General features: G+C 41.9%; 1 protein-coding gene across 1 annotated transcript in view; it reads left to right on the forward strand.

The window, feature by feature from the left end:
* The window catches only part of LOC124595702 (juvenile hormone esterase-like), a 171,863-nt gene that overhangs the window by 23,591 nt on the left and 132,436 nt on the right, over positions 1 to 15,836 (forward strand). The window lies entirely within an intron of this gene.

The following is a 15,836-nucleotide window of genomic DNA, read 5'->3' on the forward strand; positions in this document are numbered from 1 at the left end:
TCTAATTTACTTAAGAGAGTGCTGTGGTTCACACAGTCAAAGGCTTTTGACTGGTCACGGAAAATGCCAGTAGCCTCTAATTTATTATCTAATGAATTAAGTACATTCTCACTGTAAGTGTAGATAGCTTTCTGTATATCAGAACCCTTAAGAAATCCAAACTGTGACTTGGACAATATATTATTGGCAGTCAAATGCTTAAGGAGACGCTTGAACACAACCTTTTCAAATATTTTTGAGAAAGCTGGCAAAATCGACAGATGTAAAGGTAATATCCGGAGTACCACAGGGAAGTGTGATAGGACCGTTGCTATTTACACCGTATATATATATATATATATATATATATATATATATATATATATATATATATATATATGGTCTAGCAGAAAGCGTCGGATGCTCTTTGAGGCTATTCGCAGGTATGCGATTTTCTATACTAAAGTAGCAACACCAGAAGATAGTAAGAATTTGCAGAACAACCTGCAGAGAATTGATGAATGATGCAGGCTCTGGCTGTTGACCCTGAACGTAAATAAATGTAACATATTGCGCATACATAGGAAAAGAAATCCACTACTATACAGCTAAACTATTGACGACAAACAGCTGAAGACAGCGTCTACCGTAAAATATCTAGGCGTAACTATCCAGAGCGACCTTAAGTGGAATGATCACATAAAACAGATAGTAGGAAGAGCAGACAACAGACTCAGATCCATCGGAAGAATCTTAAGGAAATGTAACTCATCCACAAAAGAAGTGGCTTATAAGGCACTTGTTCGCCCGATTGTGATTATTGTTCATCTTTGCGGGATCCTTATCAGGTAGGACTGAAAGAGCAGATACAGAAGATCCAACGAAGAGCGGCGCGTTTCGTCACGGGATTGTTTAGCTGGCGACAGAGCGTTACGGAGATGCTAAAGAAACTCCACTGGCAGACGTTAGAAGAGAGGGGCTGTGCGTCACGGAGAGATTTACTATTGAAATTTCGAGACGGCACTTTTTAGGAGGAGTCGGGCCACATATTACTTCCCCCCACATCCAACTCGCTTATTGACCACGAGGAGGAAATTCGAGAAATTAGAGCCAATACAGAGGCTTACTGACAATCATATGCAATATTATTGAGTGGGACAGGGCTGGAGGTAGCTGGTGGTACCGAAAGTACACTCCGCCACACACCATTAGGCGGCTTGCGGAGTATGATGTAGATGTAGATAGGGGTCCTACGTCGCCTTAAACCGGCCCTAGTTCAGAAAAAGTTTTACCTTGAAAATGACCTCGTCATCATCCTGGAATTGCCGGCCAGCCAGAATAAAGAGCAAGACGTCACTGGGTATGCCATGTCAGGAGAATAAGGGGGACGGCGGAGGTAAAATTTGAGAGCCCAGAGAACATGTGGAACTGTGTCCAGAGAAGAATGAACTGGGCTGTTGTCATTTAGAAAAACTATCCACTTAGACCGTATCTTGTGAAGTTTCGTCTCGACGGCCTCCCATAATCTATTCAGACGATTTCAGTAATATGCTCCTCTTGAAGGGTATTTGTCTCAGCCACATTTCATGAAAATATTATTTGTAACGATTGACTTGGCTTCACGTGATAGAGCAGATTGGTTTTCTGCTGTTTGCTTATCGTATAACCAAGCCTGCAGAATGATTGCGTGAGGAACAAACTTATTGATTTTTTAAATTTCGTATCAGCATCCTTTGTTATCCTTACCCATAACCTAATCACGATTGGTTCTGCGATGTACGGTTAATGCAGAGTGCATCTGCGATTGTAGAATCAGTATAACTGTCGCGGTTCTCGATGTAGAAGTGTGGGAAAGTCCGAATTTTTAGCTTTCAAAGCTAGATTGTGACGAGACCGGACGAGAGATGACAGTTCGTGGTCCTCTTTTTAAAAAGTTTCTTTTGGCTTCGGTCAGTCAGACCAACGCCTGATGTGTCGAATTTTCCATCAGACTCTTGTTCGAAATGGGGGCCGTGTAACAGGTGCTAGCACTTTCAGCATCCACCTGATGGGCCGAAACGTGCTACCCCTACTAAGTGAGGTTGCGCCAGAGATGTTTTAGAAGGTTTTTCGGTTACAGAGTGGTGAGTAACACGTGCTGCTCTTGAGTGCATATAGGATAAAACTGTATGCATAGGAGTATGGTTAGTCGTTTAGTTTCGTGTTATAGGTAATCCGTGCAATAATTAAGTTCAGTTGTCGAGAGAGTCATGCAGCAGAATTCTGCGTGTGTAAATTTGATCTGTTTTCATTTTAGTTTTTGGAAAGGCGACTTGCTTTTAAGTGGTCAACTCCGTTAAGATTTGTCCATTGACTGATTTGCTTTAAAAAACTGAATGGTCAGAAGTCAGATTTGACGACAGCCGATCACTGTTTGTAGGAATTATTGGTGAATTTTTCTTCTAGTGTCTCCCTTCCACGCTCTAGCGAGTGCTAATGTGTTCATAAGAACAGAGTCCACTATTTCCGATGGCACTATACTTCTGCTGACAGAATGATGTTCATAGCATATGCTAAGACACTCTACTTTTGATGAAAACGACATGCAGAACTGCTTTCCGTGTTCCAAGCCGACTAGTCCATTGGGTGGACCGGGCATGCAGATAGCAGCAATGCGCGAGTAGCTTCTAATTGTACTTATACCGGAGGTGAAAGTGGACATGGCAGCCATTACAACAATTTTGTGAGTGCAGCAGTACAAAAATTCTGACAGTAGAATCTTTTCTTCAGTGGTTACAGAGTAGCAGCTTCACATAGTGAAATCTCCATTTCCGCACATTATTCGGACCATTTGAATGTTTGCGGAAGACATTCTGTTGGCTTCATACTAGGAAAACGTAACATTACATTTGATGAGCCTGCGAGAACCAGAACCACGGAGTCTTTAGTAGGCAACAGTGATGTAGAATGCACAACAGATGACTCATTTCCCCCAAATGCTAAACGTGACGGTAGCAAACAGTACGAATAATTCATTGGCACACACAACCAGTTGTGCAACCACGTAAGCTGATTTTTCTTCCATACTATACGTTTTTGGACTTAGTGTTGAATATGGTACCAAATGGTGCACTAAAGTGTTGCCACCAAGGCAATAAATGTCTGAAGAAACTCACGTTGAGCGAACCTAGTCAAATAAATCAAATAATATGCGACATGTGGCAATTTATCTGTCCATAATTACAGCTGTCGCTGGGACACCTGCTATTGAAAAATTTGAAACCTTCCCCTCTCCAGCCAATCACAGCCTTGTATTTTAGAGGTCATTAAATACAGCCAAGCAAAATCCGATATGGCGGAACCAGCCCATTTGTCCTAATGAGGAAAAATTCAAGGCGGTGGAACTAGTCCAATTGTGGTTTGTAGCCCTACCCCTCTTCTCCAGTAAGCCATCATTAAAATGAATGATCCACTTACTGTGTATCATCCATCTTAGCAGTGACCAAAAATATCCGTGCAACCTGAATTATTTGTAAAAAATGACATTTGCAGCATTTCCACATCTAAAATACATCAAACCACACACACACACACATTAAAAAAAAAAAACAAAAAAAACGTGTAATCTGCGCCAGAATTGTGTAAAGTAAAGGTAGGTTAGAAAAATATTGTGAATTGTGTTTTCATTCCTAACTACTAGAAATTGTTTATGGACTGTTTCGCCAGTCACATCCGCAAATTTCACTGGAAACTATGTAGTATACGCTATGGAATACGAGAATGTGTATAAAACGTACTCTCCATAAATAGCTGGAAGCTAACTTTCACTCACGCAAGTTAATTAACAAATTGGTAATACATATTTCACGAAGTTGAGCTTTACTTTAAATACTGTTCCAAAAGCTACTAAAACGCGAAATGAAATCAACTGCTACTTTATGCTTCTATTGATTGGCTCCACTTGTAAACATCCAACGTTCGATTGCAGTACCACAGTGGGTTTAAGACACAACAGAGCCTTGAATCAATTATTTTCCACATTTCTTACGCTTGTGAATAGTCATAATGTTCCTTTGAAGACTAAAATGTATGCAAAAATTCATCAGCAATGAAATACAGTGCAATGTTTACGTCAAGTATCGCTATGTTATTTTCGACATACACACATATTCGTGAAGTTTGTTCTGAAAACATGACTGTGAACAGTAAAGTATGCACTGCTGAAATGCCCAAACCATCTTCGCCAGTCCACCTACTTCAGTATGTTGATAACGCTGGTTTCTTGGCTTTCTACCCTACACTCTAGAAATAGCAACAACACCTCCAAACCCTCCTCAAACAGTTCAGTTGCTGGTGCAACCAGCGACTCCTCAAGATCAATCCCTGCAAAACCGAGGCAATATTATAGGATGAACTACCGACGCCTTCTGTCTCCATGAGTTTAACCTTACCATTTATGGCTATCCCACGCAGTTAACTAACATACTAAAATACCTTGGAATAATCCTCAAACAGCAACTAACTTAGAAATCTCACCTGTTAACCATCCAACAGAAAGCTCGCAGTAGACTAGAACTAGTAATTGGCAGAACTTGGGGATTCCACCATTCCACTATCCTCCACACCTACAAAACCTTGATACAACCCATCCTCTCCTATGCAAATTTTGCATGGGTATTCGCCCCATCGAAGGTCTGTAAGTCCTTCCAGATCCCGAATTTCATGCACTCTACTTCAGTTTCCACATCTGTTTACCTCCCTAGTGTGGATCTTCTATCATCTCATCATCTCCTTACTCATATCGGACAGCTCTGCAAATTCGATTCTGTAACCCTGTTGTTTCCCCTCTCATCATCAATCTCGGTATGCTGCTGCAACAATACAAACACATCCATGCTGTCATTACACCTAGACTTACACTCCATCTCCTATCCCAATGCAACTTTAACCAGCTATATCTCCCAGACAATAAGGAACAATATATATCCATACTGCCAACTATAACTCCTCATCATACAACCCACTCGACATCAGGGCTCCTGTCTGTCTTTCCATCTCCACCCTTCCCATCCCTCTTTATTCTACTGCCCTAACCATACCAAACTCCTCCTCATCTTCTGTCTTCCTGCTATTCACCTGAACACTTACATTCTGCTCCATATTTTTCTGCGTAACAGCCCCTATATTTATTAATCCACAACTCTCAACCATGTAGAACACATTTTTCTCTCCTCAGATCCTTTTCTCCCAGTGCAAGTCCTTCATATTTTAACTGAAAGTGTAGTACAGTTTCTTAGGGAAATGCCACATTTCTGCATTGTGTTTTTAAATGTATACATCTATTTTGTTTTCTTTTTCTTTTAGTTTTGTGATTTTAATTTAAAAAAGATTACAATCTTGACATTTTTATGTAAACACCAACAAAATTAATCCTTTTTGTGGATTTTAAAACCATTTGTACACTTTTCAGCTTTATTAGTATTTGTTTTCATCTTTGTTATATTTTTAAAAGCTCTTGGCAGAAGTCCAGAATTTATGTATCACTTACACTCCACCCCCCCCCCCCCGCCCCCTAACACATGAGGCGAAGAAGATGAAATAACAATACAGGAATGAAGTGTAAAGTATACCCTTTACCAACGCCCCAAAGACTCCTCAATTTTTGTTTTCCAACATCCATTTCTTCTTCATCAATACAACCCACCAGTGCTCAATCCTTATAGCCCCACCCTCCTACCATACTCAGTCCCCAACATTTCTCTCCTTCAATAGATGACTTCTCCAGTGTAAGTTCTTCAAGGTTTAGTGGCAGGGAAGTGCTTCCTTTTAAGATCAGTATTTTACATCGTGTTTTAAATGTTTTCCTATTATTTTCATTTTACAGTATGCAAATGTTGTCAAGCATAGGGGGATATAATAATAACTTGCCAGTAGCCATAAAAAGTTTAACAACCACAAATCTCAGTTTAAAAGGAACCTAAAGAATTTATTAGTGGGCAACTCCTTCTACTCCATTGATGAATTTCTTATTAGAAGCAACTGATATGCGTGCGTTACTAATAATATTATACAATGTGAGTATTAGTACAATCTGACGTCTATACAAATTCAGAGCAGTAATGTGATCATTGTAAAAAGTGTTGCAATACGATTTTTCAGTTTGGTAGTGTTTATTATTTTTAATAAACAACATTTGTTTTTGAAACGTATGCACCATCTGTTCCCCTTCGCCATTCGAGGATGGGCGAAAAGGAGGGGTAAACAGGTGTTTAATTCCGTAGGGGGATGTCATGGAGAAAAGGGCATACTGCAGGAGGCTGACCATAACATGTGCTTCAACTGGGTGAAACCATGTTCACAGGCAGCCGACTACTGGAACTGAACGCCCTTCTTCTGCAAGAAATGACGTGCATAATGTGTGCTGCTTGTGGGAGTGACTTGGAATAACAAACCATTTTACCCAAAAAAGCCTACAACTCACGAGGTTTTTGGGATGTGGTAGCTACAGCGTTGTTGTCGATGGGTGAATCCCATCTTTTGTTGAGCAAGTGTCTGATAAATTCCACTTGCTCCTGAAAAAACCGATATTTGTGTATCACAGTAAAAAGGGCGCAGAGTTGTCAGATAGTCTTGGAACATTGCACCTGTAACTAATAAGTTATCGAGGCAATTGGTATAATCTGGAATGTACATGCTTAACTGTTCCAGGTGTCTCTGGAAGACTGCCAGAGTGGAAAAGATCCCAAAGGGTAAACCTTTGTATTTGTACTAGCCAAAGGCTGTACTGATGACCATAATGCGTTGTGCTTCCTCATCCAATGGGATTTGTAAATAAGCATTGGGAAGGTCGATGTCAGAAAAATACTCACCACCAACAAGCATTGTGAGGAGGTCCTCCAGAAGTGATATTGGGTATGTTTCCACATATGCCTGGGCATTGATTGTTGACCCAAAATTTCCATAGAGCCGGAGGGAGCCATTTGCTTTCTTAACCACCACCAGGGGTGTGACCCAAGCACTAGTTTTGACAGGTTCAGTTACCCACATCTTCATGAAGCCGATTGAGTTCGAGCTTAACAATCACCCACAGGGTGACCAGAAGTAAATGTGCCTGACAGAAACGAGGTACTCCATACGGATGTAGAGAAATATGTACCTCGACACTGGTGGCGCAACCCAGACGAAGTTCGAACAGAGATATGAAAGAGGCACAAAGGTCATCAGGTTTGCGGAAGGGAACTGTGTCTGAGACGGCATAAACTTCATCCATGTTGGAGAACCCAAACAGCAAGAAAGCATCCAGACCAAAAATTTGCGAGCCAAGTAATCATTCACAACAAACAGCGCTATCGGTCATGTAATCTTCTTGTATACTGCCGTACTTGTGCAAGACCTCAATGGGAATTGAGCTGTCGCCATATGGAACCAACTTATGGGAGGGTGGACCCAAAGCTGGGTAACACAGACGAGCATATGTTGCTAAGTTCACCAGGGAAACAGTCTCTCTTGTTCTACTTGGAAACGAAGATCCTCATGTGAAACTGTGAACATGATAGGGGCATTTCCCTGGGGAACAACGGCCTGGATTTCATGCACTGTTACCTTGATGTAACTGTGGAGTGGGGTTCGACTGTCCCTATGCTTGATGGCAGACAGTTTTCTGGTGCCCAAACTTTCGACAACGGATACAGTAAGACCAATGATTTAGACATTCTGCACGTTTGTGGGACGTGAAACAGACAAGACAAAGTGGACGATCCCACTGCTTACGGCAGCGCGGTGTGACTATCTGTTCTGAGGCCATTAACACATCCGAAAGTGATGAATAACGACGTTGCCGTCGGGAAAAGGATTTACGAGAATTTCGGCACCTTGGTACCTGTTGAACCACTGCAGGAGCAGCTGTTCTTGTTGCTGTTCCACGAGTTGCACGATTTTCACATCCATGAGATATTGTTAACCTTTTTCCTTATCGCCATTTCTGGCAGCTGGAATCCCAAAAACCTCTAAAAGATAACAACAGTGATGGATAAACAGCAAAGACAGCACGACAGAATGACAAGTCTGTGTAGTGAACTGGATCAAGAGCCTAGACGCAGCAGTAGCAAGAACCAAGCAACACTAAATACAATGAACAATACGACAGTGCAGTACGATCCCGACTGAGGTCCGGGCCCTTGCGCTGCATCTTCACAGCGCAGCCGCGGACGCTGATAGGCTGGCGGGTGGGACGTGGCCTGCCCCTAGCGCTGAGGCGGCGACAGCAGCGCTCGCAAATATTATGCCAGTTTTAAACGATGAACGAACTTTTAATCGGTTGACAACCAGCTGCGTGAGTGGCGGTCGTCTATCGTGTGAACAGGCTCACTTTTATGATCACGTTAAGTAGCGATGCGCGATAATTTTACGGGTAAAGGAATAGGGCCAGTTTTAAATTAGGTATTAGTGGGCTTTGCGCAGGCGCGAGCTAGTAGCTGTCTCCTGGTCACGTCTCAGTTGAGTGCTGAGTCTGCCTTATTGGTTTCTGGTGCACTTACCGTATAGGCTACTGAGTTCTGTTTCTGTTTATAGTCGTTTCGTTTATCACAAGGAAACTTCCGAGCAAGTAAACATAGCACACTTTTCGTAAATATTTTCACGGAAATTTTTAAATCTTTGTAAATTCATAAATAATTAATGATACGCTAATGTGAAATCACGACTTTGGCACTGTTAGGCTTGTAGCGGTATGCTGTGTTTACGTTTATCATTTAAACACGCTGCGACTAGTTTATAGTTCATGTCTAGTATGCTTGGAGCGCTTCAGTAGCCTACAGTCTTTCTTGAACAATTTCCTTCATCGTGTAAAAAGGACTTTAGGAGTGCAGCTTAGCAGCTGCTATCTAAGGACCATGCATTCTGGCGTGCTGTCGAATTCGTTTGGCCGGTATACCAGAATTAAATTTCAAAACTTTCCTTTTTAAATCAGAAGTGCTATGTTTTCTTTACTCTCATCATCTTATATAAATGAGTAAATGTTTTATTGGTATGTATAAGAGTGCACAGGTCCATGTTTGGCGTATAGTGTTATGTATTAGTACATACAGTCTACCTCTATTGTTATTATTATCTGTCTGAGGTACGGCTTGGGCAGCGTGCAGCATTTGAAGTTAGTCAGCAGCTGCCTGTTATACCACAGAAAATATGGCTCAGGGCTTCCAACTCAGCACTGGTGTCATAATGAAGACCTCGGAATAAGAGGTTTAAAACTAGTTTCTTTTAGTATTGGAACTGTTATTAAATTATCCACACATACAGTCTGTTGTATACGCTCACATGACGAACGCACAATGATATTAAATCCTGGAGGTAATCATTGCAAGATAATGAATAATGTTAATAACAATAACAATGAGGAATATATACTGAAAGGCAAGATACTACAAGAATTACATAGCGTGATTTCGTCAGTCACTGAACCCTCTCAAGAGTATGTTTTACATTCGTTGTAATATTCCACAGTGAATACTATATAGATTCCATTAAAATGTATGTGTGTGATTAGGAAGACAGTCCATAAATAACTTTTAGCTGAAAGGAATGAAAACACATTTGACAAAGTCTTTTAACCTGGCATCACTTTACATAATTCAGGCAGGGATTAAATATTTTTCAGTGTGTATGTGTGTGGGGGGAGTGTGTGTGTGTGTGTGTGTGTGTGTGTGTGTGTGTGTGTTTGTGTTTGTGTTTGTTTTGACGACGTATTTTAGATGTGGAAATACTTCAAACGTAATTGTTTGATAACTAGTCGGTCAAACATTTTTGAACACACCCAAAACAGGTGCTCTGGAGCTACATTGCAATTGGCTGTTTCATTTTAATGATGGCTAAAATACTAGACTCTGCTTAAAGAAAGTGGGAGGGGTTACAAACCACAACTGGGCTAGTTTCACTATCATGGATGTTTTCCCACTAACACAACTCGGCTAGTTCTGTCATATTGGATAGATTGGCTGCTTCGATTTAATGCCCCCTAAAATACTAGGCTTTGCTTGCCTGAAAGAAGGCTGGGTTATTTGCGCCATGGGTTGGCCATTTCATTTCAATGGTTCCTTAAATTGTAGGCTGTGATTAGCTGGAGAGGGGTGGGAAGGAGGGAGGGGAGGTGGAGATAGATGTGGGCTGTCGTGAAGTGATGATGACGTCATTGGTAAGGAGGGCATGGTTAACCAGTTATTGCCTCCATATCTAGGCAACCCATAAATTTTGAAAAAATGGCCTCACTGGGTCCCAAAGCCAAAATCTCTAGATCCAAACCTAGCGCTAAGGAATGCTTATAGATGTACTACTTATACATTTTGCTTAACTGTTGTATACGTACTTCAACCATGTGAGACCGGTGTAATTTATGATTATGAATATTTTATTTTAACCTGTTGAATGTTTGTCGCTGGATTCGTAGCTCATCACTTGCACATCCTACCGGCTATAACTTGTGTTTGCATAAGGGTAGGATGCCCTCAGGCCATCAATAGCACTTGTTCATGCACCTGCGTGTATAAATAATTTAAAGTTGATCCTCGTATTTGAATACTCTTCAAATGTGTGTTGCGGCCGTCAGCCAAGTCATCCATATTGGGTTGTGTTAGATTTTTTCTGTAGATTTGGTCTTCAGCCAGCTGAACCATTTATTGTTTCATTAGTGTTTTCCGTTTTATGTTAACATGTTGATGATGGTAGTAAGCCGAAGCCTGTCACTATTGTGAATTACATAATAATGTGTAACGCGGAACGCATTATCATGCGAGACAGGGAGGTGAATCAGATCTGGACAGATTAACGATTGTGCGCTTCTAGCCTGATTGTAGTATTTAGGAGGTTTTCACGTTCGATTAGGCAAGTACTGGGGTGGTCCGATCTTTTCCACTTTAGAGAATACGATACACAACACACAGAACATAGTAATGCGATTGCAGGTAGAAGGCGCAAAATACATTCCTCCCTTAGGTTCCTTGACGACTGTGGCTCGTGGAAGGACACCTGGGCACGAAATTGAAAAATAAATAAAATTTTTCAAATATTGGCAAAGTGGACCATATACTAGATGGGATAAATGCCAGGGAAAAGAAACCTATTCCACTCCTACATCTTTGATGGTGATGCCTCGTCGTAAGACCAGTTAAAACTATAATTTAAAACTTAAAAAGAATTCTCCAAAAACCCCCTGAAAAACTTTGTGACAACAAGACCAGTCCAAAAACTCGAGACAATGTGTTCTGCAACCACTGGAAAACTTTCTAAAACAAGCTGTGCATAACTTACGTAAATGTACTCTGTTTACTGATGTCCTTACTTAGAAGCTGAAGACTGAATTGGTGGAAGATCTGCTCTCGCTAACGGTCACGAACAATCTATAGCGCTCTAAAAGATTGAAATTTTCCTTAGGTAAGACCTAACGCACTTGAGTCCACGCATTGAATCAAAATCTAGGTCGGATAATGTACTTCTTATAAGGCCCATTCTCTAGACTCAGGTTCGGTATGTTATGACATAAATTTTTATCACTGCTCATATGTCTCGTAAACAGACTGTCCGTGCTGTGTTTCGTATCGACAAATGACGTACATTTTGGAAGTATTGAACGCTACGGTCGACATATTCGTTGGAGGGACAAACAATTTTTCAAACTTACTCAAAGATTCCAGAACTAAGAGGAGCGAGATGTAGCGATTACACAATACCTCTCAGAGGACTGCATATTATGTTCCATTTGCTGATAATACGACGCACTGTTTGTGCGATGACGCTGCATATCTGTGCCGCTAGAGGGCTCCGAATTGTAGTGGCATAACGTTAACTATGTCGGTGCGTGAGAAACAGCGTACTATAATCGGGTTTCTGCCTCCAATTGAAATCCTTTGAAGAAGTGCAAGCTGTGACGGTGATGATTGTGTCGACATCAGTAATGCTCAACGTTGGGTTGTCTGTGCTCATAATGAAGGAAACGGTTGTGCTAACCTGAACATGTGTGACAGACGACCGCGTACGGCAACTAATGAGACTCATCGTCAACGGGTTGATGAACTCGTCAGAGAAAATCGTCGACTAACACAGACACAGCTCTCAGGTACGAGGATAAGTCAATTATTATCCGCAATTTAGTTATATTGTTGTTTATTTTTGTAGTACTGTCGTTTTACGTCGATGACGCAGGCTTTGTTTATTTGTTGTTATATCTTTGAAATTTTCAGGCTGATAGGTTAATTTCGTTATCGCTGCCATTCTGTTAATCATGGCTGCTCCGCTGTCTATTTGCACCAATGAAGACCAACGTTCAATGATCCGTTTTTTGTGGTCGGAAGGCGTATCAGTACCGAAATTCATCGAAGAGTTTCGGTACAGTACGGGAACAGCGTTTTGCCACAACGGAGTGCCCACGAATGGATTGAAAAATTCCGAAATGGTCACACAAGTGTTACGCACGATGAAAGAGCCGGACGACCGTTTTACCACCACAAATGAAGAAACCATTGAGCGTTCAAATGAAATGATTCTCTTAGACGACGATTAACTATTGACGAAGTGGCACATCGTCTCCGAATTAGTCACGGTTCTGCCTACGAAATCATCCACAGCAGACTTGGTTTTCATAAAGTTTTTGCAAGATGAGTCCCAAAACAACTCGCACAGTTGCGTAACAAACGCGCTTGGATATCTTTAAAAAAAACATTTGGATCGCTATGGTAACGAAGGGGACAACTTCTTAGACAGGATCATTACTGGTGACGAAACATTTATACATCACTACGAGCCGTAGAGTGAACGGCAGAGTATGGGATGGAAACATCCAAATTCGCCGTGCAAGAAAAAGTTCAAAAGTCCGCAGGAGAACTAATGCTTATGGTTTTTTGGGACGCACAAGGTCCACTACTGGAACATTATGGGGAAAGGGGCACAACAATAAACAGTATACGTTACAGTGAGATGCTTACTGCCAGGATAAAGCCTGCAATTGGAAGCTAACGCCGAGGATTGCTGTCAAAAGGAGTTGTGTTGTTGAACCACAATGCCCGTCCGCATACTGCTGCCCACACTGCTAAAACGCTCCAGAAACTCAAATTTGAAGTACTAGATCATCCTCCATATAGCCCCGACCTTGCCCCTTCTGACTATCACTTGTTTGGTCCACTCAAACAGCCATTAAGGGACCGTCGATTTGCCTCGGACGAAGCAACGACCGAGCGAGGTGGCGCAGTGGTTAGCACACTGGACTCGCATTCGGGAGGACGACGGTTCAATCCCGTCTCCGGCCATCCTGATTTAGGTTTTCCGTGATTTCCCTAAATCGTTTCAGGCAAATGCCGGGATGGTTCCTTTGAAAGGGCACGGCCGATTTCCTTCCAAATCCTTCCCTAACCCGAGCTTGCGCTCCGCCTCTAATGACCTCGTTGTCGACGGGACGTTAAACACTAACCACTACCACCACCACCACCACCACCACGAAGCAACGAAAGAAGCGGTGCATTCCTGGCTCGCAGGCCAACCGAGAACCTTCTTTTATGAGGGCATCAGGAAGCTTGCACAACGATGGACCAAGTGCGTTGAAACGAAAAGAGACTATGTCGAAAAATGATGTTCTTGTAAGTTTCCTATTTGATTACAATAAAATTTTATAACTACTTTGCGGATAATAATTGACTTACCCTCGTACGTGTGATACATCAGGAGTGCGTATACAGGCCATCACTGCAGAACTGCAGTACCAAAATTGTGTGCGTTGTGGGTGCCTCGAATGCTCGCTCCTGACATGAAACAGAGTTTCCAGTTTAAGGTTTATGGGCTCCATAACAATTGTGACATGTGATGAGAGATGCGTACACCATTTTGACCCAGAAAACAAGAGAGCATCTGTTTCCAAAACTTAAACACCTTCTAGTACTTCATTCTAACAGTGATGAAGCGGTGCAAACGGAGGTGAGGTTGTGGCTCCACCAACAAAATCACACATTCTAAGGTGACAGTATCAACAAACTGGTCTCTGATTGAGAGAAATGTGTTCGTCGCCAGGATGACTATGTTGAAAAATAAATATATAGACATACAGAAGAAAGATGCAGAATGTTAATAACGGTTGTCGCATTAAAAAAAAAAAACTTCAAGAGTTTTCACATAAAAATTCGGAGGCATAACTTTTCTGCATGCCCTCAACACTAATGCATGCCTTGGTTTAGGATGTAAGATCGAACAGTGCCTTCGCCAGTTAACCAAGGAACACATTGGCTTTATATATCGGGATCTGTCACCACGATCAGTCCTGTGATCCTAGTTCCAGCTGACAGAAACTTGGGATGATATTTAACTTACATATGCAACTAAATATATAGCTTGACGTCAGTTGTAAGTTTCTGGTCCATGATCTAACGTGCGTCGAGTCGAGTTGACAAAACTGTAACAAAAGATGATACGTTCCCCGTTTCAACAGATACAATTAAGTCATAAATATGCGGCGTAATTTTCGTCGAGAGTGCAGAATTACATTCTACGATGGCAACATCGGTTTCAAGACACTGACCGTTACGTAAGAAGGAACCCACTACCGCCTCCCTCTGCTATTTGCAGACCCAGAGCGCATTAAACAGAGTTTTGTTCGTGGTCCGCAGAATTGGGCTCGTCGCGCCAGTTGAGAGTTGGTCCTTGCTCGTGTGTCCGTCTGGGACGTTTTGCAATAATGTACGTGTTTCCGATCCTGTAGGGTTCAGTTGCTACAAGCTCTTCGTGCTGGTGATAAACAGCATCGTGTAGTGATGGAAAATAACAAATTCGTTTCGCGTTTAGTGTTCAGTGATGAGGCTACGTGCCATTTGAAAAGAAAATTGTACCGCCACAGCGGACCAATGCGGGGATCACAGCAACGACATACCGTAGTCGAGCACCAGACTGGCTCTTCAAAGTTACGCTGTCTCCCGAGAAAAAGCGTTTTCTTACGGCTTGTTCTTTGTTGACGATTACTGAAATCCCGTACCTAGATCTGACCTTTTTCCAGAACGGCGAGTACATGCCGAAAATTTATTATTTAACAGGACAGACATCACCATAATGGTGTCTCCTTGTCAGAGCGCCTGGTAACAGTGAGCTTCCTACACGACGAATCAGTCGTTAAAGGGGCTACTGATCTTTACAAACTGTTGTTTCTTTGCTAAACAGACGATTGCAGCAGTCTCGTACCTGATCTTTCTTTGTGAAAGAATCAGTCTATGCGGCTCCCCTGCCAATAACTCCGGGGCGAGTTTGACTATCGTTTGCATACCCAGCACATTGTGGAGAGCAAACTGAACGTTTGTGAAAGGTACATGAAAACAAACGAATTTTAACTATCAGTCTCCAGGAAATGATCTGCTAGACCGTGACAAAAACAGAGTTGACTATAGCATGGCATTAGCTTACTGCCTGCCACGGCCTTAACGGACCTTACACAACTTGTACGTTCGCTTGACATGTTATCCATTAAACATGTATTACAAATTCTTGGTCGCCAACTAATTCTCATGGTCTTACAGCAACCATTGCTTTGCCTTGTGGACTCTCAGGCAAACGGCGTGAAGTAAAAAATCACAAGTACATATCTGTGCACTCTTTTAGTCTATTCCACGATGTTTAGAGTCTCCCATAGCAGTAAGTGGTGCTCCTTACTCACACTGAATTTTCATAAGTCAGACATCATGTACAGTTCTGTAATTCTAACTATTCGTGTATCGTCATGTTGCTGTTCTGTTGCATAAAGTTCGTTTCAGTCGTATGGGTCCTGGTTAGTGTTGCAGTTTTCATAAAGGTTAATGTACAACCTTCCAGCTGCTATACGATTCATTGTTGTAAGTTACTTCGACTCCTGCTGATTTATT

This window comes from Schistocerca americana, chromosome 2 (assembly GCF_021461395.2).
Source record: "Schistocerca americana isolate TAMUIC-IGC-003095 chromosome 2, iqSchAmer2.1, whole genome shotgun sequence".
In the NCBI taxonomy this organism is placed as follows: domain Eukaryota; kingdom Metazoa; phylum Arthropoda; class Insecta; order Orthoptera; family Acrididae; genus Schistocerca; species Schistocerca americana.